Source organism: Cupressus sempervirens, chromosome 4 (assembly GCF_028749045.1).
Source record: "Cupressus sempervirens isolate cs-2001-9-10 chromosome 4, ASM2874904v1, whole genome shotgun sequence".
Lineage (NCBI taxonomy): Eukaryota > Viridiplantae > Streptophyta > Pinopsida > Cupressales > Cupressaceae > Cupressus > Cupressus sempervirens.
The window spans coordinates 837,583,422-837,596,627 of NC_143121.1; positions in this window are offsets into that span (position 1 = coordinate 837,583,422).

A 13,206-nucleotide genomic window follows, 5' to 3' on the forward strand; every position below is an offset into this window, starting at 1 on the left:
TTTCCCTTTATGGTCTTACGGTATAGGGTTTAGCATGTGAGGGCAAAGGGTTTGAAAAAACATTCCCGGGCATAAGCTTAAGGTGATTTGCGAGTAAGCATAAGGGTTTTCAAGGAAGATGTTATATTACTTTACGGGGATATGAGTAAACGATTGAACGAAAGGGCAGAGAGGTATTGAGTTCTGATTTACGCATATACGTTTCAATGGATAGCGTAAGGGCATAATACCCTGACATGGCATAAAGCATGATCTGAAAAGGGTGCATGAGAAGGTTTTACGGTTCTACGGATAAAAGGATTCCATAAGAACATAAGTAAAGTTCAAATGTGATTATGAGCATACATTTTTGATCTCGCAAAAAATTGTAAAGCCCTGTTTTAGCAGTAAAAGTGTTGAGTGGGACCTGTTGAATTGTCAGATGGGCCCTGGTGCAAACGAATCAGATGAAGACATGACATCCACGTCAGATGGGCCCAGCCTGCATGGCATACAACTTAAGGAATGAATTTTGCATGTGCACAAAATCAATGACGATGTTATTTTTAATTTTGTGAGATCAAATCTAGGTCATTGATATTTGAAAAGGGGAATTTTGTCATTACGCCATTATGCTTGCAAGCTAAGCATAGGAACAAGGAGCCTTTTTATCATTTCTTCGTGGTTATGAGTTGAGTTTTAGCGTATAGGCGTAAAAAGGTAGAGAAAGGAGATGAAGAGAATGTTTTACGCTTCTACGAGAAAGGGTAAATGTAAGAGCGGGATATCATTTGAGAAGACTCTTCGAGGTTACGATGTAAAAGAAACTCGTAAGAGTGAAAAGGAGAAATAAAAAGGATAAAAGAAAAGCCTTTAACAAGGATCTTACACTCATACGAGTAATGGTTGAATCGTGAGATCGAAGGTGTCAGTAAGAAGGTTTTCGATGTTGCGATGTAAAGGGTTGCGTATAGGCGTAAAGGGTGAAGAAGGCTATGATAAGGATTTTATGCTTATACGACGAAAGTCTAAATCGTAAAAATAGAAGTATCAAGTAAAAAGGTTTGAGGTCATATGGGGTAAAGGGCATCATAAGAACGTAAAAGGGATTTCTAATACAGTGCCAAGACATTGTTACATTTTTACGATTAGGGTATGTTGAAATGTCTCCGAGTGAACGTAGAGATCCCTCAAAGGCATTTCTAGTGTTATGAAGATTGAAGGTTTGACTCAACGTAAGAATAGGAGACCATAATTTGAAAGAAAGCAATTGATGTGTCATGCCAGGTAAGCAGGAAAGACAAAATTGCCATAGCCAAGTAAAATAGAGCTTTGAAAAGTACATTGGAATCAAATTTTGTGGCTGATATACCTTGATGACAACTTGCATGAATGGTTTTAAAGCTCGTGCATGCTAAATTTATTGAAAAATTTGGTAGATGCATGATTAAAACATCAAGGGTTTAATTAAATAACAAAATATTTGCTACTTTGAAGAATTCATTTTATGTTCCATTCTAAAATCTACTAGTTGCAGAGTTTTGTGTATCCTGTGTAAAGTGTCTAGAACATACATGTGGAGAAGATGGCAGACAAAGAAGTTGAAGAAATGCATGAAGAAGAAGTCGAAGTTGAAGATGAGGGTGACGATGTTGTAGAGGTCACACCTAAAGGAAAAAGAAAGAAATCTACTGCAAAGACTGAGAAGAAGACAAGGGTCAGGAAGCCAAATAAGCATGCTGAGGATTGGCTGAAAATTCTCCTAGGATCATCGAATGCAATTTTTGCAAATGACCATTTTTTTGAGACCCATGTGTTTTTGTTTGAGATGCTGAATGTCCTAGAATGACTGGTTATGATCTTTTTATGTACTTTTATTAGAATAGAACAGAAAATGTGCCAGTGTGTAACCCATGGAACAGAAACATGGCAAAATTGATATTTCCAGAAGTATTCATTGATGTTGACTTGTTGAAGGCTCTAATGAATTCCTACAATCCAATAACTAGAACATTCCATAGGCATAATAGGAGTATACTATGCACATTGGACAAAACTTCTTTTGTTGAGGCCTTTGGATTAATGGGACAGATGGTTGTACCTATTGACATTGTAGATTTATAGGGAAAGTTTGACAGAAATAAAACCTACTTTGTGGACAATGTTATGTTGCCACATATTCCTTATAGGGTAAAAAAGGTAGGGTTAATTCCAAAAAAGGTGGGGGATTTTCTACCTTTGAGTAGATTTAAGAATTATTTCAAAAACATAGTGTATGGTTTGCACAAAGTGATGGGAAGTGATGGTGCAGAGGATTGTGTGTATGGTTCCCTCTTTCTGATGGCATGTGATATACAGGACCCTTTCCACCACAAGGAGTATGATTATGTAGCTTTCATCATTGACAATATGCATATGCAGATTTGTGATGCAAAGAAGGGAGAGATGAAAGATTTCAAGTTTCACCATTATTCACTGCTGATGCACCTTATCCTATATAACAACATTGGATAAATCAGTGGGGATTTCATTGATCAAACTTTTGATGAATTTGGTGATTTACATGTGCAGCTCTGGACTCGTATTTGGCATAAGGATTTCTATTATTCAAATGCCCTTGTGTTTTTTAATTTATTCAGTTCTATTATCATGAGGAAATTAGACCATACTTTCTTTAGGGCACCAAATGTTTTGAAGACTTTGCCTAGGCCCTCATTCTTAGATGAAAAAACAAAATTAGATCATAACTGGGGGGTATCTTTTTGTTTAAGGAGTGCACTTTAATGAGAGTGTTTACATGCCCACAGCCTCCTCATCTTCTACCTAAATATTTACCCCTGGATTGGCCATTATTGAATTCTTTAGGCAATTTTTATTGATAATTAAATAAATGATCCCTCCCTCTCTGCACAAGCCTACTTTTGTCTGTAGAACCTTTAAAGTAGGAGATTTTCAAATAGGCAAGAATGCATTTGAGGAATTAAGTGAATATTTAGGCCAATACAAATTTTCTACTAGGCCCTATAGGATGTATAACCCTGACAATTACATTACCAATGAGGTCAAGGCCATTAGGGGATACATTCTGCGTCCAAGCAAGCCAATCCCTGTAGAGGACTTAATTTCCAACATAGTAGCAATAGGGGAGGATGATGAGTTATTGAGGAAATATGAGGAGACAAGAAGAGTAGAGGAGGCTTTGAAGAGAACCAACCCTAATTTTAAGAGTTTCTATACAAAGACTTCATATCCTAATAACTTGAGAAAAATGGTGGATAATTTTGACTACATTATGTCACAAATGCCGCATGAGCCAGAGGGAGAGGAAGCCACTATAAATAGAGAATCCCTTGAGCCAGATACACAATTGGAGATTGAATTAGAGGGGGAGCAACCATTGGCTTCAACTTGGGTGCCAAAAGGAAATAAAAGACAAAAGACAATGCATATCCCTGAGAAGGTGGTAAGCAGAGCCCTACAAGTATTGTCAGGGAATAGTGATTATTTTGCTAATATTAGGCAAAATTACTTACACCAAAGGGCTACAGAAGTAGGGAAGGCCTCTACTAATCTTCAAGTTGCAGCATCAAGATTGGATGACAGGATCATTCAATCTGAAAAGTTCATGGAAGATAATGATTTCATTAAATCATTAGAGTTTAAAAGTTTTCTTTATAAAATCAAACAAAATGAGCTCACATTGAGTCTCATGGCAAGAGAGGATCTTGAGAAGAATAAGGAATTAGTGGAAAAACTATTGGCTTATGATCCTGAGACTGAAACAATGACCCATGTTGAGGCTAGGGAGTTAGTACACAGGAGCGGTATGATTTTGATACCTAATTGGGATATTGAGAGAGCTTTTGTCCTTGATCAGATGAGAAGACATGACAAAGCTATTAGCTATGAGGCTAGTGGTAGTGAGGGATTGAAGAGGGGATCAGGTTTTAATATAGATACAAAAACCCTAACGGTTTAGTGTATTGCCCCTGATACAAAAAAGCCAAAAATGATGGATATGCAGGAAACTGCCCAAGGTAATATGATTGTTTGGACATTGGACAATACTTCTGGAAGAGAAATTTCTAGCCTAGTCAAACATTTTGCACTCATGAATGAGGCTAAAGTTGAGCAAATTGAAGACAAGTTAGCTGCTATGTACAATGAATGTATAGATGTCTGGAAGTTGTATGAGGAGGAGCTTAAAATAAAGCACGTATAGTAGCAAAAGATAGAAGAGTTGGAGCAGAAGATACAAAATTTAGAGGTAGAAATAGTATCCCTTAAGGAATAACTCAAGGCAGCTTTAGAAGCAGAACATGCACCAAGGCAGGAAATAGAAGGAAGGCACACTGAAGAAGCAGGGGCCCAAACAGAGGAGATACTGTTGTCACTTAGGTTTGCACCCTTGTCCAAAGCCTATGCATGAGGACAACCTAGTGAAACATGGAAACAACTTCCAAGCTGTGGGACTTGAACTGTGAGGTTGAGTCTCCGGAGAAGGCTGACTTCCTCTTACTATCAGGATGCACCTAGCTACTCTTGGAGAGGAAAAGGGAGAAGGAGAGCATGAAAGAAAATCTACCTAATCTAATATAAAGAGGTGATGCACCAAAATAGAGTGTTCAGACCAATCTCTGCCCATATATGCACTTTTGAACCAGAATGAAACTAAGGATATACACATTCAGACTTGCTTTAATCTAATAATCACATGCAGATCAGAAGACCAAGATGAATGACACAAGGAAAGAGAGATTCACTTATATCATCATTCATAGGCCAAGGAGGTACAGTCATGCAGATTAAAGATTTTTGCAAAATACTAGTGGAGGCAAAGAGTTCTTGCACTTCACACCAATGGCTGAAGGAGATAAGGTAAAAATCATACAGTTCAAAGGCAAAGGGAATTTTACACTGGAATTGCAGAGCAATAGCAGAGAACAACAGAGAATGATCAACCTTTACAAAATTTACAAAAAATTTGCCTTTATAGTTCAGGCATAACTAAGATGTCCTCCAACTGTAATTACTCCCCAACCACCTGCCATTAAGTCCTGCAAAGAACAATCATGGAGAAAATCTTATCTGGATATGGATCCAGATGCAATGATATCTGATCTAAGTATAGCCTTTTGGTACCATGAAATCTGATTTTTAACTAAAACAGGGCCTTGAGAAGATAGAGGCGGTGCCATAATTGTGCTCTGACCAAGTAGATGGATTGGATCGAAGGTGGAGTGTTCTTCCTTGTCTCGCATTCACTTCTGGTGGTTGGAATCGATCATGATGATCAGATTCGTGCAAAACCCTTGATTTCCCTCGTTTCTGTCTCGTGAATCAACAAAGTCAGCAAATCAACCTATCTCAGCACCGGGATGAGCCACGTGGACCAATAGTTTTTTATCTTTTTGCCACCCTGTAAAGTCTCCCCGAGTTGACCATGTCTTTCATTACTAACCGCGCCACCTTGCAAAACCTGACCGCGACGGTCACATTAACTGTCGGTCACATCTAAACGTTACTGCCTCCATCGGACCCACTAGACACGTGTCATCGAGGCACTATGTCGCTATGTGTATCCTCCGAGCACTTTCCCATAGTGAGATAGCGCCCATCGTAGATCTTCCTTGATTCGACGATTGTGAAGACTCGCCGTATTACTGCACTTTGCCCTTAAAACTTCTTGGCCCACGAAACAACTTAGCACACTTGGCATCCGACTCAACCCAAACTGGTACCATCCCTACAATTTCATAACACTTGGCCCCACTGATCTACATGGAAAAAGGATGCTATGTCACTATGCGTAACATCCTCGCAACTTTCCATAGCGAGATAGCGCCTGTCGTGGATTTTCTTTAGATCTACGGTGAGCAACAAAATCGTACAACTTCGCATCGAGTTGGTTGAACGAACCAATGAAAAACCACCATTGTACTATGACCCACCTGACAACATGCCACCAAGGACGAGCCGTAATATCACTTGGAGAAGGGCGGGTCCATTACATCATCTGCCCCACGTGTCGTCAAGGCGCTATGTCATTGTGGTTAAAATTCTCATAGCTTTCCATAGCGAGATAGCACCCACCCTTGATCTCCACGAGATCAACGATGAGCAAGATGGATCTAACCTACCAATAGAAACTGGCCACATGCCACCTGTTTGACAACCCTCGTTTGCAACCCACCAAATGAAGCAGGACCCACATTCCACACAATCATACCTTAGCCAATGAAAAGATTGATCAACTGCCAACATGTCTAACAATTTCTCACTGATATCTTACGGGGCATACTTGGGACCCACCTGACAACTGATGTCACCGCAGTAACACTTTCCATCTGGGCTCTATGTCACTAACGGTGAGGAACATCGATTTTTTAATAGCGCCATAGTGCCTACCGTGGATGGAACAAAACTCGGCACTGGAGAAACAACAAGGAAGGGAGGACCCACCTGACACGTGGTCGAAAGGTGCTATGTCACTAACGCAAAACAACATGCAACTTTCAATAGCGACATAGCGCCAACCGTTGATCGTGATTGATCCAACGATGGGGACTTGTGGGCCCACGGAAACAAATCATAAGGTTTGATCTTTTAACAAATTTTTGATATTTTTGGGACATTCAAAATAATATTAAACTGGGAAGTGACCGTTGGGCGGGCAGTATTTAAAATTCAAATCTTTGGCGGGGGCACAAAATGCAACAGATACCTATAGGGGTAACAGTGCCAGTGCTTATGATTAGTGTGGAAACATGAATTTCCCAATCTGAAAATGCCACCAAGAAAAATGCTTTGATAAATATAGTAAATCATAGAATAAGCATTCTGAAAAGAATATCTCAAGATGCTTATAATGCATTCATCAATCTACAATCTGCAAAACAGGTATGCAAGGATGCAATTGGATGGCTTGAGCCTATTTTTCAACAATGGGAGCCATATATGGAATTCTTTGACGAGTTGATACCCTTGTTAGCCAAGAATCCATATCTCCCAGATAAAGTTATTACTATGAACGAAGGTATGGATAAAGTGAAAGACTTATTGCAAATCTTCACAAGGAAGCTGGCAGCAACTCAAAGCAAAATGAAAGTGCTGACAAATGGTTTCTATTCTTTAATTATTTCTGTTATTAATTTTGATGACAAAATAAAGGATTTTAATGAATGGTCTAGTTCTTTTGATCACATTATAGACTTGTCACAAGTGGTATCCATTTTCCAAGATGGTATTTTTCAATGAACTAATTGATACCCTATTCAAGGTTGAAACTAAAATGAATAGGTTTACCATAGAAGGAAGGGTGATTATTGATGCCAGGTGGCAGAAAACTGTTGATGAACTAACAACAGTTAAGGAATGTGAATGGCCCACCAAAAGAGAAGTATTTTTTTGGGAAGTGATCACAGAAATCAAAGCTATACCAACAGGGAGCAGTTAAAGAAAAAAACAAAATTAAAGATCTTATGCTCCAGCTGTCATCTGCAACTGTTTTTAGTTTCTTTTTGAATTCAAGTGTCCAGATATTTTTGAAAAGGGTTGATATACTCATTTTGTAAAAGGACACCTGTCAATCACATTTTCCCTTTGCTTGTTGCAACTCATGTTATATAAATGAGTTTTCAAGGCAATGTGAGGGTCCTAATTTTGTACAGTTTTAAGTCTTTGAGAGAATATAGTCGGTCCAATAGTGTGTAGCTATCCTGAGTTTATTTTCTAGTTGTACTTTCTGATGATATATTGAAATGACAGAATCAGTAAGCTATTCAGGGCTTTCATTCCTATTGGTCATTGTATTAGTCATCTAAAAAGATAATACAAAAGGGTATTTGCACTATATCTGTGTCATCAATTTCTGTCTCCATTTTATGTGTTTATCTGCTTTGAAGTCATTTAAATAAGGTTTAAATTGACTGAATGCAATCTAGATGGGTTGTATATTGATTTCATTGTTGCTTCTAATTCAAGGAATTATAGAAATGCTTTAGTAAATTAGTAGGGTTTATGAATTTATGAAAAGGATACTTCATAAGAATGGGAATGGATGATTACAATTGATTAATTCATTTACAAGTTATTTGAATTAGATCTCCCGCCAATAGTCAATTTTATGCCCAATGGATAAGGCATTGGTCTCATAAGTCAGAAGTGAACAAGGATGAATTCTGCTGCTGCATATCAAACCAATTATAAAATCAAAATCATTTTCGTTCCATTTTGTTCAAAGTTATAAATGTTGGTCACTACTCATTTATATCTATTCTCTAAGTCTTAGGTAGCTGCTATTTCCAGAAATATTTGTAAATCATAAGAGAATTATGATCAGATCTGCTAATAAGGGATGCATACAAGTTTGAGAACATTAAAGAAAATGAAGTAAACTACTCATGTGTTAGTGGGTAATATATGAGAATCAGAATGAAACTAAAAGAATCTTTACACAACAGTTTGCATTAGAATCATCCCTAGGTATATCCGCCTTGGTTTAGCAAAGCCAAAAGAGTAGGAAACCATCCTTTGGTTTTGTTGAAGCTGGGTCATAGTGGTTTATTCATGTAATTGCTATTAGGAATTGGCTATTCCTTAGATTGTGTGAGTATTTTCATTGTGATATTGAACATTTTGTTGTTCAATAGTTTGAAACACCAACATGCCCCATCCTAACCAACACCCTGAAGAGGAGGTAGGCGATCAATGATGGTTTTTATCATTTGCCTCAGATCAACCTCCTCAAAGTCTACATGTTGCTCACTATGGTTCTCCTCCTGATGCTCACTGACATGCTCTTCCCTATTATCTTCCTGAATAGGGCTTTCATGGATAGACTCATGTACACTGATGGATTTGTCTCGTCCACGGCCTCTCCCATGAGCTCTAACAGAAGATCTCATCCCAGATACCATCCTACAGTAATATCCAAGATAAAAGATGCTATAATAACCATAAAACATATCACTATAAAGCATATATAAAAGGCACATGTTTTGAAAATAGTATAAGTTTCAATTTTAGTTTTGCCTATTTTTAGGTTTACGTATAATTCAATTTTGAAGTCTAAGTGTTCAAGTTTGAAAGTATACAACTAAAAGTTTAAGTTTTGTTTCAGTTCAACTAGGTTCAAGTTTCTAGTTTGAAATAGCTCTCTCTCTCTCTCTCTCTCTCTCTCTCTCTCTCTCTCTCTCTCTCTCTCTCTCTCTCTCTCTCTCTCTCTCTATATATATATATATATATATATATATATATATATATATATATATATATATAGCAATTCAAGTTTCATTTCAATTTAACTAGTTCGAGTTTTCAATTTGTAATAGATATACATAATAGTTTGAATTTCATTTTAGTTCAACTAGTTAACAACTAGTGGCGTTCCAATGTACCCAGAGCTCCCAATGTAGAACTTGAGCTTTGATACCAGATGTAACGCCTCGCCAAGGGATCCAAAAGATTTAACCTATAGTTTTACTACTTTTTCCAAACACTTTTTAAAAAAAAAAAATTTAAAGAACAAGAATAACATACACATCAAACATAAAGTAGTGGAAGCAATAACATACAATCATATAGAAGCAAACATAACAGATTACATTCCTTAAGGAATGCAATCTATTATGTTTGCTTCTATATGATTGTATGTTATTAAGGAATGTAATATGTTATGTTTGCTTCTATATGATTGCATGTTATTGCTTCCACTACTTTATGTTTGATGTGTATGTTATTCTTGTTCTTTAAAATAAAAAAAAAGTGTTTGGAAAACTTAGTAAAACTTTAGGTTAATTCTTTTGGATCCCTTGGCAGGGCGTTACATATATTAACCCCTAATGTATGGCCCTCTTTTTTGGTTGTCCCGATGCCTCTTCCAATGCTTCTACCATAATCACATACACAAAAGGAGAAAGAGGGTCTCCCTTGTCTCAACCCTCTAGATATCTCAAAGAATCCTTATGATTTACCATTTATGAGTACTAAATGTTTTGGTGTTGATACATGCACTTATAAAATAAGGCTAATCCATCTTTTTGATAAGTCAAATGCTTCCAAGCATTTGCATAGAAATCTCTAGTTTATCCTATCATATGCTTAATCATTGAATATCTAGCTTGATTATCATGATGGAGTCATGTGTTTGTTGCAGAGTATGTACTAGTTCTTGTATCATGACGATCCCATCAAAGGTTGATCCTCCTGGAACAAAACTCATTTGTTCTTCTGAGATTATTTTTCCTAAAATATTTTGGGACTATTAGTTAGGGTTTTTGTAGATTGTGTTACATAGAGCTATCGATTTTAAATCACTAGGTTCATCTACCTTGTTCTTTTTTGGAATTAGAGCTAAATAGGTGTTATTTATCTCTGTAAGAATATGACATGATTTTATTGCATTCTTAATTGCTTCCCAAAGTTTAAAACTAAGGAAACTCCAACATTTTTGGGAAAAATTTCTTGAAATCCATATGGAGTATGGGGCTTTATCTAGATGTAGATCGAAAGTGCCATCTTGACTTCTATCATTAGCTCCTTATTGAGAAATTTGTTATTAGCATCATCCAATTTTTTAGGGGTATTTCAAAGCATCCTACTCTCTATTGTAAGGTATGATTTGTCAGCCTGGTTGGAGGAATAATTGAAGAAATCACTAATTATTTACCTAACTTCTATGGATCTTTGGTTGTTGAGTCTTCGTTTTTCATCATTTTTGTTATCCTGGTAATCCCTTTGCTTACTCTGGTACTATTGTGGAAGAATTTAGAATTCCTATTACCCTCTTTAAGCCAAAATTCTCTCAATTTTTGCCTCCAATATACCTCTTCTTTTGATAATAAATCTTCATGTTTATGAATGAACTATTTTAGTTTAGGGTAACTCTCAAAGTTCATTCCTTGTTTCATGATTTTTTCTTCTAATTCTTCTAACTCAGTTTCAACTTCTTATTTTTCATTGAATATATATTTTAAGGTAGTTATACTCCATTCCAACACCCTCATTTGATGTGTTTTGACTTTGATACAAAGCAATATAGTTTTGATCCTTCAAAACTCCTTTCCTTCCACCATTATTCCAAACGTGTCATTAACATATTATCTAAAAATCACATTTTTTAAAACTTAAATGGGCATCTTAATGGTTTGTTTTCTTCTATAGTTTCTAGCCTTTTTGGAAGATTGTTTGACCTACCTAAATTTAGAATGGATGCATTTAAAGTGTAATTAAAGATGCTCAAGTCTCCTTTGAATAAAAGACTATATGATTTCTTTGCAATGAAATTTGCTATCTCCCTTTTATTGTTCCATGTAAAATTCCCATTTTGGAATTGAATATCAAAGATTTTATATCTATTAACCCATAATCTAAAATCAAGGAGAGATTGGGGTTCATACAATACTCCACCTTTTTTTCTCTTCTCTTCTTGGATGATCATTGAAATCTCCTCCAATAATGAAGTCACAATCTTCTAATTGATCAAGTAGAGTCCCAATTTCTTTACATACTTTTTTTTTGGTAGTTTGAATTGGTCCATGGATATTAATCAAAACAAAATTGAGCTTATTATTCATACTTTTAAGCCATCCACCCATCCAATTATTAATTGTAATGACAATTTCAAATTTGACTTTCCTAGCATCCCATGGAGTTAATAGACCATCAGAGGCTCCTCTCACTTGTATGACCTCTATTGGCCACATTTGAATCCTTTTCTTGAGATTTTCCACTTCTTCTGAAGATAGTTTGGTTTCTTAAATTAAGATTACTTATGACTCCATTAACTTTAGGTGGTGCTTCAACAAAGTCTTCTTGTTAGGAGCGTTCAAACCCTTAACATTCCAAGATACTACCTTCATTGCACTTAGGGAAGACACTTCCACTTCCCATTGTTAATGAAGGTTAGCTTTTTATTTTTATTTTCAGGTAGCCCATCTTTGAGTCTTAGTTCTACCAGATATTGTTTGCCTCTGTTTCTTAAAGACTTTCCAAAGTTTGGACCATCCTTACTCTCATGTATTTCTTTGCAATTCCTAAAATTTATGAATTTTCATTTACCATTGTTTCCACTATCTCATTTATGTTGTCCACTTATTCCTTATTTATAATATCTTCTATTATTTGAGCTTGCCTTAGTTGATTTGGTTCAACTATTTTTGTCATTTTTACTTGTGTTTGGATAACATCATTAATGGAACTATCAATATTTATCATACTATGAAATTTCATTTGTGCCTTCAACTAGTTGGTTATCTGGAAATGTTTCTGTTTCTTAAGAACAATCCTCACTTGCAAGATGGGGCATATATTCAATGCCATTATTCACCTTTTGCTAGTATTTTTCTTTTTCTTTTTCTCTTGATAAATGCCAATTACTAAGATCATATCTTATTTCTTCTTGAACTTCAAACACTTCTTTAACTAGTTTAGATAATATTCTCATGTTAGCCTCTATTTTCTTAATATATTCTTCTTCTTTTATTATCAAGAATTACATTGTTATTTGGTTTTGATAAGGGACCATGGTGCCTTTTAGTTATGATTTGATTAAGTAAGCTATTTTTTGATATTTTGATCTTCACTCCTGACAATATTTTGAAGCTCAATTCCTTGTTAGTTGTATTTGTACATATTTCAAAACCTCTGCCAATTTAATAGAGATATTACCAATTTTATCCTTGTCCTTAATTAGGAGAATATAACAACTCATTTACAAAATTCTTGATGGATTAACACAAGCCTCATACCATTTCACCCTATTACTATCTATCAGACCCTGATAGGATCTTGGATACAATTCATAGTTACAAAAACTACTAGAAAATAATCACCTTGTTTTTAAAAAGAGGGTTTTGATCTACTAATTTTTTTACTAGGTCTTGGAAAAGGCCTTCCACCATTTTTCTAATCCCTCCATATATGAAATCAACCCATCCCATTTGGGCACTAGACCTTGTTTCATCTTCTCATAATAAGGATCATTGAAATTTGATGCTTTGAAACCCTAACCTCGCTATTTTTTGCTTGGATTTCCATATCAACCTCAAGAATGGTTGAATTTTTTCCCAACCAACTTTGCACTTATTCTAGGATGAATATGTAGAGCCCTCTTATTTGTTTGTTGTGGGTCTTCCCTCTATTGATCTTTTAACAGAGTTGAAGTTTGATCATTAATATTACCTTTGCCTCCCTCTTTTGCTTTATAATGATTGACCTGACCATTTG